An 18682-nucleotide genomic window follows, 5' to 3' on the forward strand; every position below is an offset into this window, starting at 1 on the left:
ATGTAACCTGAGGTACCACTATACCTACCCAAAGCAATATTTATATATTGAGACAAAGTAAAGAGGCGAGGCAGAGCTTTCTTTTGAGTTGTGTTTTCATCATCAGTTACTGAATGCCTATAATTTTGTTAATAACTATTTACCGAAAAAAATATCTTTTTTTCTCCTTTAAAAAATGAAATTAACTTTCTAAAACTGGGTGATGAACTGAAATTTATCTTGGAACTGCATGGACAAACACACTTGGGTGCTTAAACTAGACCGGGGTCGGCAAACTTTTTCAGCAGGGGGCTGGTCCACTGTCCCTCAGACCTTGTGGGGGGCCGGACTATATTTTAGGGGGGGGGGGAAATGAACACATTCCTATGCCCCACAAATAACCCAGAGATGCATTTTAAATAAAAGCACACATTCTACTCATGTAAAAACAGGCTGATTCCCGGACTGTCCGCAGGCCAGATTTAAAGGGCAATTGGGCCAGATCCGGCCCCTGGTCCTTAGTTTGCCTACCCATGAACTAGACTATCAACTTGTGCTCCAGGGTCCTGCCCTTGTGCTCCAGTCCTGCTTATGGGTTTTCTACAGGCATCTAATTGGCCACAGGGTGCTGGACTAGATGGGCCAATGGCCTGATCCAGCAGCCGCCTCTTATGTTCTTAACTTGTTACAAGAACAGATGCTGTTGTATGAACAACAGACTTGGCCTCGACAGATACGGTGCTTCTAGAGGGGTGTTTCCACAGGTTTAGCATGCCTGATACATTGGGCTCATTAAAATAATAATAATAATAATAATAATAATAATAATAATAATAATAATAATTCTTGTGCACCTGGAGGTCTCCCTCAACTCAATGGCTCTATTTGCATGCACTGCAAAGCCAAGGTAAATGGTTTAATTAAACTGTAATGTGGCACAAACCACAAGTACATGCAACAAAAGTGCTTCCATTTTGCTCCTCCCTTCATTCAACCAGCAACAACAAACCATGTGTCTTAGCCAGCACTCCTGGTTTGTTTCTTTCCAAACAAACCACAATGCAAAGCCCAGGTGTGCTCTTGGCTTCCTGCATACAGCTTGGGCACGTTATGGTTGCAACAGACGACATTAAACTTATGTGCAAATGTGATTATCATCCTAAAGTCCCAGGGCTGGTTACAACAATATAAAATACAACATTAAAAAGAGTTTTAAGAAACGCAACGTTACAAAATATGTGATTGTGAGAAACTGGGAGGGTCCTGAAAATATACAGCTCAGGTTTAATGACCAGGGTAAAGAAATATGTTTTCAGTATTTTCTGAAAACTGTACAGTGGTACCTCTGGTTACGTACTTACCCTAATTCGTTCCGGAGGTCCGTTCTTAACCTGAAACTGTTCTTAACCTGAGACACCACTTTAGCTAATGGGGCCTCCCGCTGCCGCCGCACAATTTCTGTTCTCATCCTGAGGTAAAGTTCTTAACCCGATGTACTATTTCTGGGTTAGCGAAGTCTGTAACCTGAAGCGTATGTAACCCGAGGTACCACTGTATAGTGAAGCTGCCAGTTGCACCTCTGTGGGGAGGAAGTTCTACAACTTAGGGGCAGCCGCAGAGAATGTTTCTGTGGGGGTGCAACTACCAAGAGAACTCCCTCTATCAATCTTAGCAACCAAGTGAAAAATAGGGCCAAAGTACTGTGCTGATTGCTACCAGCTGAGAAAGACTGGCGGAGTCAACAAGATGGCACGGCAGCAGAAGTGTGAAAGAGGCTGCAGGGTTACACTGAATATGCACCTTTCCAGCTAATAAGGATAACCTACAAACCTACAGGCATTTGGCAGACTCCTCCATATATATATATATATATATATATATATATATATATATATGTGTGTGTGTGTGTGTGTGTGTGTGTGTGTCAAGGGATGCTACAGCTCTTCATAAAATCATATAATTTTAGAGTTGAAAGGGACCACAAGAGTCATTTAGTCCAACCCTCTACAATTCAGGAATCTTTTGCGCTAAGTGGGGCCTGGGTCCATGGCCGTGAGATTAAGAGTCTCATGCTCTTCTGACTGAACTATCCCAGCAGCCTTCATATTATGCTGCACTGGGATAAATAGTAAATAGGAGCTTATAGCTCCTCTATCTATACTTTCCTAAGACGTCCTGCCATATTGCTACATACAAGAAGCTTGATAAAGACACAGCACTGTGGTCAGATCTCATTTTCCCTGCATTATTTTTCAAACTGGATTTTTTTTTTATAGCACTGTTAAGAATGCGGTATGTTTGTATTTGGAGAATATGCAACTTTCCCTCTCCAGGATAATCATTATGTCAATTTCTCATACTCCCTCTCTATCCCCCAACCTTTTTCAATCCCAAAGCTTGCATTAGTTTGCATAAGAAATACTGGGGAAGATTTTGATTTGCCAAAGGATGTTTTATTTGGCAGCTACATATACAAATTGCAGACTGTAAGGTTTGGAAATAATGAGAACTGAAATGAAATAACCTTCCTGCATTTTAAGCATGGCCACTGAACTTAAGCAAAAACTAAATCTGGGGTAAACATTTGTCCCTGGCACTGCCTCCTTTTACGTAGCAGCAATTCCAATGTCTGGAATAAAGTTGAGAACTTTTTAAAGAGGAGAATGTTTTCAAGATAACTTGTAATTTTATAAAGATCTGCATTATGCAAAAATAAGCACCCTGGAATAAATCTGTTGAGCTTTTATCACCTAACCAGTCTTAAATCTCTTCTTCAGGCATTGAAGAAACCGAACAGCTTCATTTAGAAGGGAAAAGAGGGAGGGAATGTCTCTCACATATGATTATTCAGTGATCATTCTAACTGCTGTGTGTACCAAGAATTAATTCCTCCCCTCAAATCACGCTTGAAGCATATAACATATTTAGGCCATATGCACGAATTTTCCCAGACATTACTGGGATTTCAAAGGCAGAATTGACAGAATTTCTGAAAGGTGGCACCTTGTCCTGGATCTTAGGCAAGTCAATCAAAAATTTGTGGGGTGGGGGTTGGGGCAAAGCTCAACCATTTGGGGGGTTTCCTTTAAAAAAAACCAACATATGACTTTTTGAAATATGGCAACCCTAACTTGTTGCACTCAATTTCATGTGTAAGGTTTTCCCCCCATAATTTTGTTTGATTTGTATTTGGTATAATGTTCATGAAATGAAGTACTAACAAGAATTCATTCAAAGCAATAGAACTCGACTTTGGAACACATTTTTAAAAGAAAAGCCTGACTAGCTTTTCAGACCCCCTTTAATTGAATAACTTTCTAAAGAAATGCCGGAAGCAACTGATATTATAGTCAAAGTCTTGGTTGTCCTGTTATCTTTTACTCCATGAAGACCCATTTATCCTAAATAGAACCCAATAAGGCAGACATGTATATACAAAATGATTTTTTTTAATGTGATCCCATTGATATCCTATGATGAAATTTTGCAGGTAGCTCTTATAAATATTAAATAATCAATACAATTTTTGGATTTTTAAAATCATATTAATTTTTTATCATTTTTAAATTTTATAACAAATTTAAAATTTAGTGTAAGTTCATTAGTTAACATATCATATGAAAGGCAATGAAGTCCTAAAGAGATTGGTGTTTTTAGTTTTGACGTATCCTAATCATGGGCTGAGCTTGTAAGGTTTTTGCTTAGTCTGTCAAGACCAAAATTGTCATTAAAAAAAAAATCAAACCCTCATAACTCAAAAAAGGATTGAGATAAAAAATTTAAAATTTTAGATTTGAACTTAGCTTTAATCATTCAACACGTGTACAGAATATTAAGAAAATTGAATGACATGAAGTAAAAAAAAGTTGGATCACTTGATATAGAAAAACTGAATAGAAAAAATGGCAAGGACTGTACTTGGGAGAAAAAACTCCCTTTCCCCCAATATGCTAGGCAACCCAGTCTTCATTGAAAGGTATTCCCTCCCCACTATGAGGACATCATTGTGCTACTGTTACATAAAAAGACAGAGTACTCTATGAAGCAAAACACAAAAACATCTCGTTACCATTATGATCCATCAGTAATTTGTAATAAAACATTCTATGCCCAGTCCTTACCAATCTGCTGCCCTTCAGATATTTTTGACTACAACTCTTTATTGGCACTAGTCAGTATAGCCTTGCTAAAAAATCCTTAAAGTACATAATATTTTTAGAAGGAACCCCCACCCCCAGAAAACTACTGTAAATACATCGAGTCGCTGGAGTCAATTTGACGGCAAAAGTAACTTGTGTACCTTTCTCCTTGTTCAGAATATCTTTGTGGCAAAATGAACACTTTAAGTGATCAGTCGTAAGAAAAAAAAAGAACCAGTCAGTTTTCTCACACATGAAAAATGGTCTCTTGCTGTAATCTAATGAACATCTATCTCCGCTACCCCTGAACGCATGAAACTCATCCCAGCGCCACACAATTTTTATTTCAGCAACTCAGAGACTTGTAATTAAAACAGAGATGAGGTTTTAATAGCAATTTCTCTCAATGGTAAGTTTATTCTAGTAGATATGCTCAGACTGACCCAAGTACCCACCTTGTATAAAATTAACTAATATGGTGCGCTCAATCAGAAGAATTAACCATCATGGTGCAGTAAATTAGAAGAGGTTTTATAGCAGTGTAACTAGATTTGATCTATGGCATTTACCTGTTGGAATCAAATTATTTTTGCCAGGAACTGTGTTTCCTTATTGTTTTTAATTAACTGTTATTTTATTATTCAACTTGCTTGGGTGCTTTCTATTAGTGTCTGCATAACAAAAGTCACACATTTATTTTATCAGGAGGACAGTTTGCTATTTTTTAGTTGCACTTTCCTTAATTATGTGCTAATAACATTGCATAGGAAGATGGAAAGATTTTAAAGTATATTCTCTTCATTGGAAATGCATGATTTTCAGAGAGAGGTGAAAGCACCTCCTATGTTGATACAGAAAAGTCTAGTTTTACAATTACTATTCATACCAAGCAATGATTTTTCTTAAGCTGATATTTAGACTTAAGGACAATCACAAAATGATAAGAGAAAAACCTTGGAAATCTCACTCCAACGTGAGCACTTTCATATTCCATCTATTTTTTCTTTAGGAGGTGGTTCAACTGCTCTGTGCCATACACCCAAATCTCCACTCTTATTGGTCGTTTTCACTAAAATGGCATTTGCGGTCAATTAGATGTCAATGAAAGTGCATAGGGGGGAAATTAGAACAGAAAACAACCTAGGCAAGCTTTCATTGAAAGGGTCTAAATAATTTCAGCCTACAACGCAGCAGCTCATAAAAACACAAGAAGCTGCCATCATTATACTGAGTAAGACCACTGAGTGAATAGGCAATCACTGCAAGTTCAGACAACATGAGCATATATATAAAATGTGGGTTTCTGTTCCCAATATGCATCACATTACACTTGCTTAAACTGAATTGCATTTGCCGTTTTACTGCATGTTTACCAATTTTTGGAAAGAGCCTTTTGATGCGCCTCATTATCTTTTCCCTTTTTTAAAACCACCACAAACAACCATCTCACTGCTTACCCCTAACTCTAGATCATTTATGAAAAAGTTAGAATGGATAGATCCCAATGCTGATTCTTGGGATCTATCCATTCTACTTCCTGCTTCCCATTTCCTGCTTCCCTGCATTGGGAGAGATGCCCCAACACCTGTGGACGCAGATGGCAAAGCCAGGTATCCCAGGTATTATTTAGTTCTACAATTATATAGGAAATGGAATGGATGCCTGTGATCAAATATTCTCCCACATACGCCAAAGAAATGGGCAGAAATCCCTATGATATATAAACCAGTCACTTCAGTGGGCAGAGAAAGAAAGTCTGAGGTTTCAATATATATTTTTTACTTTTAGCAATTAGACTTTATAAAATTACAGTGGAGTGGAAAGGCCCATCTAGAATTATGTCAAATATAGTTTCTGGGAAAGAAGCCAAGGCTACCCTGAGCAAAGGCAGTGTTGCCACTACTTACCATTTTGGTTTAATTGCATTGTAATGCTAGATTCAACAATAAGATTGGGGGCCATTTTAATTTAATGCACAGGAAACTGTTAGTACCAATTTTATCTGTAACAATTGCCAGAATTACAAAAACATTATTATTCTAGCACAGAAACAAAACCCTCAAGTTGACACACGGTATCATTTATGCATTGTGAATCTACTGGGAGCTACTTTACAAATATTTTTATGCTTTTGCCAAAGGTGACACAAAGCCATACTATTTCAGCAGAAGCCGAGCAGAAGTTCAAAGTACACAAGTGGAGAGTGATATACCTTAGTCCAGGGGACCAAATCAAGGCGTAGCCTGCCTGTACCATTAGACAACCATAATTTTATTTTATGTTGTGTTTGTGTGTGTGTTGGACAGCCCTGTGCAGGAGACAGATGGTCGGCTGTTATTGTACAATGCCTTGAGTCTTCCACAGGCAGAAAGGCAATAAATAAGCTTTGTAAGTAAATAAATAATACACAGAGTGAAACACGGAGAGTAATTCTGGTAGGTCAATTTGTATCATTGTTGTCTGACCATATTAAATGGATTGGTTTAACTGAAACGCTTGACATAACTGAAGGCTCTGTGTAGATTTCCGATAATGAAACAAAATTGGCAGATGGAGAAAACAGCCCCAAACTTCTCTTCATGAGAGGAAATTTTTCAGTTAGCACTGAGTCACAGTGAACATACAAGTTTTTTGGTTTCCACATGCAACTCGGAGATATAAACCTCTTAAGGAGGGCCCAAATTTCTGTGTTGAGCAGAGAAAGAGACCTAATAAAGATGTGCCTTTTCTCTGACATGTGCTGAGTGAAGCCATTGTTGTTGTTGTTGTTTTTTAAAAAAACATTATTAAGGTACATACATCATAAATTATGTACAGTCATATCTTGGATCCCAAACGCATTGCAAGTCTAACATTTTGGCTCCCGGACGCCGCAAACTCAGAAGTGAGTGTTCTGGTTTGTGAACGTTCTTTGGAACCCAAATGTCTGATGTGGCTTCCAATTGGCTGCAAGAGCTCCTTCAGCCAATCGGAAGCCGCACCTTGGTTTCTGAACGTTTTGGAAGTTGGACAGACTTCCGGAACGGATTCCGTTCAACTTCCGAGGTTCCACTGTGCTACATTTTGCATCAGTTGCAATTCCCTCAATAAACCCTGGGGTCTTTATAAGTTCTGTTTCCATCTGTATATTGATTTCCATGAAATCTGAACCCCCAAAGGCTTGGTAACATGACCACTCAAAGTAATATCCAACCCACGGCTCCAACAAACACTACAATGATTTTTTAATATGCTATTAGAGCTGCATCCAGGGCCGTCTTAACCGTTGGTGCTAGAGGTGCACGGCACCTGGGCGCCAGGCTCTCAGGAGTGCCAGGCCGAGAGTCCAGGGCCAAGCGTTGGAGTCAACAGCCAAGCGGAGTAGAGCCCATCTGCGCGCCACAGGCTCTTCTGCTGCAAGCGGCTCTTCCCCAGACTCCCAACACTCGCCCCCGAACTCGTGCCAAGCCATCCGCAGCAGAAGAGCCCGTGGCACTCCAATGAGCTCTGCTCTGCTCGGCTGTTAGCTCTTGCCCCAGCTGCATGGCGGCTAACTGTTTCAGTGCCGCACCTGGAGTACTGTGTAACGTTGTGGGCGCAGCGCGACACATCCCTTTACTGGCTTTTCTGCTGTGAGTGCACGCTCCCAGCACCGCCCAACATGGGGTGCCAGCGCAGAATGACGGGGAATGCAAGCGGCAGCGGAGGAAACATCTCCAGATGGGATCCGTCGCGCACCGACAGTGCCTACAGTAGCAACAAATCCGGCCGAATATGAGCACGCGGATACTGTCTGGAGATCTTTCCTCCACTGCTGCTTGCATTCCCCGTTGTTCCCCGGGCACTGCGCGCGCAGCCGGAACAGTTAGCCACCATGCAGCAGGGGGGAGGCAGTGGGCAGGCAGCACGGCGACTGTGCCACCCAACATTTTGTCTCCCCCCAACATGGAAGCCACACCCAGCTTCATACGCCCCTGTGGGGGGGGGCGCGGGCACCCCTATTGGTTGGCGCTGTGAGTCCCTGCAACCCGCAAAAGGTCAACAACTTCCCCCCCTCAAAGGTTGACACCTCTGGGCAACCTAGGGGCGCCGGGCGGATCTTTGCACCCCGGAGCTGCATCTGCTTAAAACGGCCCTGGCTGTACCATGCAGAGGAAATTTTAGCTGTCTTTGTGAACAATGTCATTTTTATTCATATATATATATATATATATATATATATATATATATATATATATGGAATATAACTGCTAGAATAAGGAAATCCCATGTGAGAGAAATCCCATCTATTTGAATGGAATCTATTTTCATACCATTATGCTTAGATTTACATCCTCAATCTAATCATTTTTGTCCTCATTAGGCTTGCTCATAGGTAGCTAAGAAGCATTTATTTCTTCTTAGTTTTTTCTCTTTTTTTGCAGCTGTGAAATGGGTCTTCATCCTTTCACTAAAATTTGAAAGATGTGATAGATCGCTCCATACCCATGCTTCAGCATCAAACAGCTGTTTAGAAATAACAGAAGATATAAGAATCAAAGGGGGGAACTCAACCATACTTCTGTGGGTCAACTGTAAGTTGGAATGAATAAACTTGCCTGGTGCAGGTCACTTTGACACACTAAATCAGAGCTTTCCAAACTTTTCATGCTGATGACACACTTTTTAGACATGCATCATTTTGTGACACAGTAATGCAGTTTTACTAGCAAACCAGAGGTAGCACTAAGCTGTTTCCAGCCCCAGGAGCAGTGCGGGGAGCATTTGCACGGCCTACCTACACACTGCAGCCGACACTCTAACGTGTCGTGACACACAGTTTGGAAAGCTCTGCAGTAAATCATCAGTAATTCAAGGAGAAGAGAAACAGATTCAATAAGAACAGTGAGATGCGTGACTGTTCTGGTACACGTGAACGTACTGAACACACGTACAATGGGCACAAATAAAGATTTGCAGACCTAATAAGCAAAGCAGCTGGTCATGTTTACTGAACATCACCAGCACCAAACTTTATTAACCGTGCCACACTCTTCCTTAGAGGTTTAGCAAACAGAAATGTATGTTGGTAAAAGCACTGCCACGCATCACCTCTCCCATTCTGCAAAGCCCCAAGTTCTCAAGGGCCCAGTGACATTGAAAACTGTAATGTGTGGATTAATCCCGTCAGAGATTCAGCCCTAGCTTCCTAGGGACGGGTTCCCACAATAACCACTGCTCATTTTTCAAGCACCATCAACATGCTATAGCAATTGATGTGAACACAACCTTCCCCCTCAAAAATGGGTTGCCAGGTTGCACCTGTAACACCATTTTGGGGCTTGTGAAATAGGAGTCTATAGCACATGTATATATGGGAAGGCTCCATAGTGTCTTCCCATTAAAGAATTATCTCTCCGCGCACCCCCTCCCCCATCCAGTCACTTAGCAGATAAAATGCAAGCCTGGGGCGGAACGAGAGAGACACCTTATAGTTCAACTAGGTTATTAGTTGGTTTGATGTAGCAGACAGGAGTTGCATCAGTATAGAGGTGAGAATTGCCTTTCCGCTCCATTCCTTCCTTCCCATTTCATTGTCGATAGCACGCAACTCAAACATTGTAATTAAACCCACAGAAGTTGGTCTAGTAAAAAGTTGCTATCACATTAGCTATACTTTTTTCTTCATGAACAGCAAAACATTAAAGCCAAACACAGCACATTTTTAAAAGGTTTCTGAATAGATTTTATGAGCAGTAACATTTGTAATTGGACAGGCTGTCTGAGTTTTTGCTGGATAGTGTTGTTTTTTTTAAAAAAAAAAAAATCACAATGCAGTCATCAGCAGAGTAGCCAACACTGTCTGGCTAGCTACCAACATCCAGATTTTAATATGAATGGTTTATGACTCAGCTACACTGGCTAATTGTTTTATTTTTATATTTATTTTTAGACCTGCAGGATTATGCAAGATGGTGTATTTCACCCTTTATTAGTTACAGTAAAAAGTGACAAATATTAACAGCTTACACAATAGCAGTCTCCATTCATAACTTATCCTAATTTTCATACGGTGACATAGCCAGTATTGTGTAGCAATTACCTAGTCAGTCTAAGACTAGGAAAAGAGGTGGTCCAGACAAAGGACAAGATGGTGTGTGTGTGTGTGTGTGTGTGTGTGTGTGTCTTTGTGTGTATGTACACACACACACACACACACACACACACAAACAGGCAAATATCTATGTACAGAAATTGACCAGACTTGAAGTTAATCCTTATTTCAGCACTGGAGATATGATAGATCTTTCATTGCACTCAAGGGAGATTACCTCCTTAGCTTGGGGCAGGGGCAGGGACCCTCAAGTCTGAGGGACAAATGTGACCCCTGTTAGTTTCTGTTCTCATCGCTGAGCAGCTGCTGGGAGTCACAGGACTCTGTTTACATTCCAGAGACCTTGCAGTCTCACGGGAAAGGGAGACGGGATGTGACGTTAGTGGTTTCCTGTTTCCTTTGTTCAGTTGCTCTCTGCTTTCATAGAGAGAGGATGTCTTTTCTGTTCTGCGTAGTTTAGAAATAAAACTCTTTACAATGTAGCCAAACCTCTCGTCTCTTCCCTGTGCTGGGAACCCTGCTGGATAGAATGCGCTTGAGGCCTCATCAAAGGCTCAGGTCATTAAACACGTTGGAGGCGATTTCAAACACTCAGCTCGGAGGAAGATGAGGCCTTATCAGCTTGGCTGAGCGGAGACTCCGACAGCCCCTCCACGTCTTTCTGGCCCTCACCACTTTTCCTGGATTACCATTCCTCTCCCCAGGCCACATCCGTAACTGGATCTGCTTCATACCCATTAGCTCTGTGGGGGTTGAAGGGAACTGGAGTCCAACAGAACCTGGAGAGCCATAGGTTCCTCATGCCTGGCTTAGGTGATAAATCATGACCAAGTTGGATAGGAACATTGGGAGAGAATTATCTCTGGTTAAACATTGCATTAGCCTGTAACAGTGCTCATTTGTCTTTTTATCTCCTATATGCAGATAATAATCTTCTGTCAAATTTACTAGTTGGCTTATATGAAGAGATATCATGCCAAGAATTTTGAATTATTTTGATACCGTCTCAGACCATTCTAACATTTATACAGGTTTACATTTATCTTCTTAATTCCCTTTTGTATTCCTACCAAGATGGCTTTCAGAAACTTAATTCACCAGAAAGACTGACAGTCAAATGCAATTAGCAATGTGCAAGAATATGAAAAATATTAAGTGAAGGTTACTTAGAAAGGCAATGTTTAATTAATGGCACTGGGAATTGTCTTTCAAATGCATATGAAAAAATACAATATAGCATATTTTCCTGAGCAGACTTGGAACTATACGGCCTTTTCATGCGTTCCTTATAAAGAAGCCATATCCCAGACCTTTGAATCTTAGTTGATTAACTCTGCAGGGTGGACTTTCAGTTAGGACAAAACTGTTCTAAGCAGCACATTGCAAATAAAATAAAACAGATCTTTAAATCATTTTCAACCACCAACAGTACATGTACGTACAGAGAACCACCCAAACTCTGCCACTGCCATTAGGCCATATTTCTTTAACTTCAAAAATATTCTTGTTTTATGCCCCAAAACAACTTCAGTGGCAGCAGATCAACCTGGCGGGGAAGGGGGTTATAGCTCAATCCCTGTCATCTCTAGGAAATGCTGGGGAAAGTCTCTGCTGAAAACCCCGGAGACCTGCTGCTCATCAGTGTAGATCTTACTAAATTAGATGTAGCAATGGACTGACTTCATATAAGGCAGCTTCCTATACCCTTAAGGGCAATAAAGATGACACAGGACAGCATTCATTGCAGCTCTGTGTATCAAGAGGGAACTGGGCAGGTAAGAACCAGAAAAGCCAAAGTATGTACCGTATTTTCCGCTCTATAAGACACACTTTTTCTGAGCAGAGAGGGGGGAAATTTTCCCCCCTCCAAAAATTAAGGGGAAATGTGTGTGCGTCTTATGGAGTGAATGCAGGCTCCTTGGCTTCAGCGATAGCAACGCGAAGCCTCCAAAGCGCAGAGGGAACGCTCCCTCCATGCTCCGGAGGCTGCGGGTTCCTTTCGCTGAAGCCAGGAGAGCGAGAGGGATTAGTGTGCACTGATTCCTCTAGCTCTCCTGGCTTCGCTTCGCTGAATAGGCGCTGCACAGCTTTCCCTCTCTGCGCAGCGGCCCTTCAGCGAAGCGGGAGGAGAAATGGAAGGGGCTCCGTTTCTCCTGCCGCTTTGCTGAAGGGGCGCTGAGCAGAGAGGGGGAGTTTTTTTTCTTGCCCCCCCCCCTAAAACAAGGTGCGTCCTATGGTCGGGTGCGTCCTATAGAGCGAAAATTACGGTATCTGCCTCAAACCATGAAGGGGGTGAGAATCTCTGTCCAACCAATTTTATTCCATATATTTCACTTTTCCCTCCTTCATTCGAGGCTTTTTAAACAAAGGTTGGATGGGCATCTGTCAGGGATGTTGGACTGGATGAGCCTTTGTGTCCCTTCCAATGCTACAATTCTATGATTCTATGATACTCCATATGGCGTATCCATTCTATGAAAAGCAGCAGAAAAGGTTACAATAGTTTAAACTTGTAAAATATGTGTTAGTGAGTCATAGGCATCACCTGACAAAACTAAGTTCTACGCAAGTACTTATTTTTAGTTTTGGGTAGCATTAGCAATTCCAAATCATGGAAACCGGGGAACTTTGCATTTTTATTTTTAGTCGTTTCCTATCATGATGGTATGTGACTCTATTTAAGGATATTGCTGACCTCAAGGGAAGGTGCCTCCACCAAGCTGCATGCGTGTTATGTTGCTCGTGCACATTGCCTTAGTGAACTTAGGAATACCAGAAAGGAGAAGTGTTCTCCTTGGCGACTCTCATCTTTTGTGTGGGATGATATTGTGAAAAGGTCTACCTATGTTGAGTGCTGAAAGAAAGACTCTATAAGGAAATTATTTCAAAGGCATCTCCTCTATGTGTAAAAAAGAAAGCACTCAAAATATATATATTATGTGACAAAAAGGTGCAAGGGGGGCTGGTTTTAAGAATGAAACAACAGTGTAAGTAACACTCTATACAGCTGGTTCAGTGGTCACATTTGCACCACTGCTTAGGAACGATATTAAGAAGCATCAGTGGGATACATTATTTTTGTCCTGGGCTGAGCATGTACTCATCAGTACCTGTACAACAACAACAACAACAACAACAGGCAGTATTCAACTAAATAACTGTGTGAGTGGAACCTGAAAACAACTCAGTTGTCCAAGGCAAGGGTAACCAGGTACATCTTCACCTTAAGGTGGAAACTATATAATGAAGGTGCTAGGCATATGTACCATTGTGGGGAAGGAATTCCCCAACCTAAGAGATTTCACTCCCCGGCTGCCGCCATTCCTGAACTTCTGGTGGTGGTGGAACTGCCAAGAGAGCTCCCTCTACTAATATTAGGATAATCTTCACCTTCCTTAGCTACTATTTTGCCCTTGGCTCTGGCGGGTGGATCTCAGGATCGGATTGGTTTTTTTAAAAAAGTAGATATCACAAGCCCAAAGTCTGCCTACTCGTGTTTTAGAATGCAGGAACCACCATGATGTGCTGAGTAGAGGCTCCTCCACAGAACGGTTAACACAGAATGTGTGCCCTGAATACAGAACGTTTGAAGAGCCCCAGCCAAATTCAACAGGCCTTCCTCTGCCTGCATATCTTATTTTTATTTACGTGGCCCTGAGATGGAGATGCCAGCAAAAGCTGCCAGCCAAACAGCCCAGTGGGTGGGTGGGTGGGTGGGGCTTAATTACTGTTGGGGTGATCAGTCTCAGAAAGAGCCAACTTAAGATCCATTTTCTCCAATCTTGAACTGATTCAGGTTTCAGCCACATATCATAAGCCAGAAGGCACCCCAGCTGCGTAAAATCTGCAGGCTTAGGAAGAGAGCAATCAAAAGCATATCTTCAGAGATGAGAAATACAAAACATGCGAGTGACACATTATCTTTAGAAATTCTAATCGTAAGTCAAGAAAAACATGACAGGGCAGCAGAACTCTCCCATCTGTTCCCTCCTAAAAGGGCTGATGGGGGGATGTGAGGTAATTGAGTTTTGTAAGGTAGCGAGTCATCTACAAATTTAATATAACAACTGAGACTGTTCCATTCGGAAGCATATGGCTGTTTAATCAAAAACAAAAAAAGTTGTGACTCAAAGCAGTTTAGCTGCTTAGAAATGTATTTGAAGGAAACCAAACAGCCAGGGGTATTATGTTTCCAAATAAGCAGATGCCACTTTTCCATTGAAAAACAAATAGTACGTCAGTGAACTCTGCCATATATTCTGACTCCGAGGGAAAACCAAGGGGGTGGGGGGTTCCCTGCTAAGATTCATTACCCTCCCCGGCAAAAAAAAATGAAAAATGATGGTGGAGGTTTGGATTACAGGTTACTGGTTGTAGACTGGCAGGTATTATGCTTTGGCCTACTCTCAAAATTTGTCTACTATTACTACTACCCAAATGCCTAGTGGTCAGTGTGTGGAAAATGGGCCTGTACATTGGGTTGTAGGCGTTTGTGGCAATTCCTTGTAGAATCTGGACCGGGGGTGGGGGGGACATATGACCAAAACAACTAATGTCAAGGGTGAACAGCAAAAATCACCCTCACTGCAAATGCCTCCCGTTTAAAAGACTCAGAAAGGGGTATTTAAAAATGAAAATTGTACGTTCCGCCCCTCCCCATCGCAAAATCAACATTCATTACTGAGATAATGATACTGTGTGAGAGCTTTTAAAAAGAAACTTAATGTTCTTTATGGATTTCCATCTCAAAGAGCAGCTAAATGGTAAATCAATTGTATAAGCATGAGTTGACTCAGGCTACAATTAGTGATCATTCTTTCTTGTCTATAGGTGATCTGCTTTGCTGACACAACTTCAAACGGTCCTGCACAAACAACCAGTCATTTATGTCAAAGAAGCTCACAAGAGTACCCGTATTTAATGATGCTGCAGTACAGATATGCAAACAACTTCGCCATTCATAAGGAAAGGGCAGGAAGACCACTGAAAACAGAATGCATTATATTAACAATGGAACACCCAGCGAAAAGCTCACAAACGGCAGAAAGAGGGGACAAGGACAGGTCTTACCTCAATACCACTTCATATTTCATGCTTACACCCATTACAGCTTAAGATGATTTACCTCTTTAAGGAGCTCTGCATCAAGCAGTGAGCACTACATACAGCCTTAGAAGAACATGTAAAAAATTATTCAGCTGTTTATACCAACTAGAAGAAGGGATGCGATGGCTGGATTTACTGCGTACTAATTATAATTGTAACAGTTTCTTTTTTGTTACAAAAACACTGCTTTAAAAATCTGCCTTCATCACAATTTGTAGTTTATTAAGGAGTCATTTTATGCACCAGACACTTTTATTGGTGGGGGGGATAAGCTCCCAACCCACTTTACAAGCTGAAGCAGGACAGTCTAGAAAGAGCTCACCATATAATTCTGCTGATTGTATAGCTCACCTCTGAAAGGAAAGAATGTCTCAAGAAAAAGCATTATCCAGAGAGAAGAAGAAGAAGAAGAAGAGTTTGGATTTGATACCCCGCCTTTCACTCCCCTTCAGGAGTCTCAAAGCGGCTAACAACCTCCTTTCCCTTCCTCCCCCACAACAAGCACTCTGTGAGGTGAGTGGAGCTGAGAGACTTCAGAGAAGTGTGACTGGCCCAAGGTCACCCAGCAGCTGCATGTGGAGGAGCGGAGACGCGAACCCGGTTCACCAGATTATGTGACTGCCGCTCTTAACCACTACACCACACTGGCGGGGGGGGGGGAGGGAGAGAGAGAACACTGATGGATAGGACAAAAGAGGTCCAAAAACCAAAAAGGTTTTGGTGAGTGTTACATACTGTAGGTGAATTTGAAGTTTTGAGTAATAGGTTACAGTGCATACCTAACTGTAACTACTCAGAAGTAACTCCTACTGAATTCAGTGGGGCTTACTCCCAGGTAAGTGGTGTTAAGACTGCAACCTTAATAAATCTTCAACAAAATCTTCTCAGGGTTTCCCAAGTTCTGGTTCTCTTGTTCTATACTTAGGCACTAAACCGCTGTGATTAAACCACCAAGCAGTTGTGTACCAATTCTTCTTGAATGGGGCATAATGGTGAAGAAACGAGGGTGTTTTGCGCTTTCAAAATCTTTGAAACAACCCTAACATATTTCAAAAGGAGAAGCTTGAAGGTTCAGCAGCAAACCCTTCCAGCAGCTGGAATCTTAATGATCCTCGCAGCCTCAATTAAATTGAATAATCGTTCCTAAAATAATTAACCAACACAGAGACAATGTTTTTCTGATTGCTGATTGTAACTATTATTATTTTTTCTGAGGCATCAATGATGGCATAGGGAGGCGTGCTGGCAGTAGGTCACGTAGAAATGTAAGCCACAAACAACTTTGGGGTAGGAGGGAAAAGAGCAGTAAGCAGAGTGTTCTGCTTTAAAACTTGAAGGCTCTTTGATCTACGAAACTGCTGAACACAGCCAAAGAAAAATAGCTAGAGAGGAGAGATAGTGAGGCTCATTCAAGGCGAGTTAATTCTCAAATCCTCTCTTGGACTTCACTGAAAGATTTAGAGCTCGGATTCTTAAAGGCTGCTAAATAAAGCTCCCCCAAACACGGCTTTGCTCAACAGCCACAGATCTGACCAGCAGCTGGAGAGAGCGGAGGAGAAGGGTCTTGCTCTTTCAAGGACAAGACCACTTGCAGCCCTTTTCAGACAACCTTAATTGGGAGTACTGAACTATGGCAACCATCATGGTGTCTCCCAATTCTTTGTACATCATGGCAACCAGACTCACCAACAACCTACATGCATTCAGCTATCTGTGTAAACTAGGAATGGGAAATCTGTGCCTCTGTCACCCCCCCCCCCCCAATGTTGCTGGACTCAGTACTTGACCAATGGCTATGTACTTGCTGTGGCTGATGCAAGTTGGAGGTCACAGGTCTCCCATCCTCATAAACAGAATCTACATATGCATACACAGATAGGATCAGCTGGGCCATTTCAATAGATGCTTGTTGGTCAGGGCTAACAGCCATGATAATCACACTCACCCACATTAGTCATCTGAAATGGGCTAATGACAACTAGGACCACTCTCCCTTCGTTCCGGCAGATTTGCTGCAATTTTCTGGGGGCTAGTGTCATTAAGATAATCCCCCACCCCAAGAAAAATGGAAGATAATGGGTTTAGAGTTGTGGCATGGCGAGGCTCTCCCTTTCTTCCAACTCTTTTTTCATAAATTAAAAAAATAAAATCATTTTCAAAGCTGCTGGATTTGTATCCAAAGTACTACTATATCAATGCTCTGCCAAAGCAAGGATTTTTCCTTGCACGATGGAATGTTCTTCCCCTTTCCTCCCTTCAAATTTTCCAAACCTCTGGAGCAGATTTGGAGTGGGTGCAGGGCATGCACGAGAGTTTATGTGAACAGTCCTGTTGCACAAGTGGAAATCCTTGTACTGACAGGACATGCTGATACCACACGACTGCCACTGTGAAGCTTTGGTCACTATCATTATTTCTGGATGCTAGAACCTTCCCATCCAAAACAATTTCAGAACATGAATTGTAAGCCCCTGGAGCAGAATCAAAATGGCTTCCCCCAGTTTTCCACCTGTAAACTGGTGGTGATCATTTTCACCCAATCTAACCTTCTTCCTATTCATTCCTTCGATCCTTGAGCAGAATTGAGTAGGGGCAGTGCAGACTATATCCAAACAGAACTTGTTATGATCAGGGAAGAATACCTTACACCTTCCATGTGAGAGATGGACTACTACAAAGCAGTCCTGAAGATTGGTAGCCAATGCTGGAAGCCTTTGACTTGGGAGTTTGATTTAACACACACATACACACAGTAGTTTCTCAGGCCAACGAGTACTGAATTTTTTTAAAAAACAGAAGCCACTTGAGACAGTTGCGTCCTCCTAAATTAATGAGATAACCAAACAAGAACCAGGAATATTGATTTGCATGGATAAACCGTGAACACTAAGTGGCAGGTAATAAATTAAGAAATGCTTTTGAAATGTAACAAAGAGCATGGGGGGAATAGTAACAGCTTGATGAAATGGGACATAATAATATTTGAAAGACCTGGAATATAAGATTAGGTCACTCCATTCATATTCTACCAAATGAAAAAAGGGGCTGAAGAAAGTCATTGTTTTCAGTGGAGAGAGCTGGTGTAGGATAATGGCTTGAGCTATGATTCAGAAAGTCCTTAGTTTTGAAATCACCGCTTCCATTAACTCATTCAGCATCAAGCCTAACTCAGGCTCACACTTTCAATGAGAACTCCAATTACACAACACTAAGGTTTGGGCAACTAGCCAAACTTTACAGGTTGTTCTAAGGAATGCAACATGATAATGAATGCAAAATGCTTTGAATAAATGGAAGTGTTATATAAATGCTGAAAGTTTTTGAGCATCAGGGAGAAGCCCTATTGCATATCCGAGCAATATCAAAGAACCAAGCTAAGTTTGAT

At 41.6% G+C, this 18682-nt stretch overlaps 1 protein-coding gene and 1 long non-coding RNA gene across 2 annotated transcripts in view; one reads left to right on the forward strand and one right to left on the reverse strand.

Annotated features, from left to right (window-relative positions):
* DDX10 (DEAD-box helicase 10) overlaps positions 1-18682 on the reverse strand; it is a gene marked incomplete at its 5' end in the record, with an annotated part of 158923 nt that overhangs the window by 21782 nt on the left and 118459 nt on the right.
* Positions 13642-15508, forward strand: LOC310843957. The gene is made up of 3 exons (XR_014563823.1): positions 13642-13892; positions 13988-14129; positions 15022-15508. It is a non-coding gene; the product is annotated as an uncharacterized lncRNA (long non-coding RNA).

Source organism: Podarcis gaigeae (genome assembly GCF_964106915.1).
Source record: "Podarcis gaigeae genome assembly, chromosome: 4".
Classification (NCBI taxonomy): domain Eukaryota; kingdom Metazoa; phylum Chordata; class Lepidosauria; order Squamata; family Lacertidae; genus Podarcis; species Podarcis gaigeae.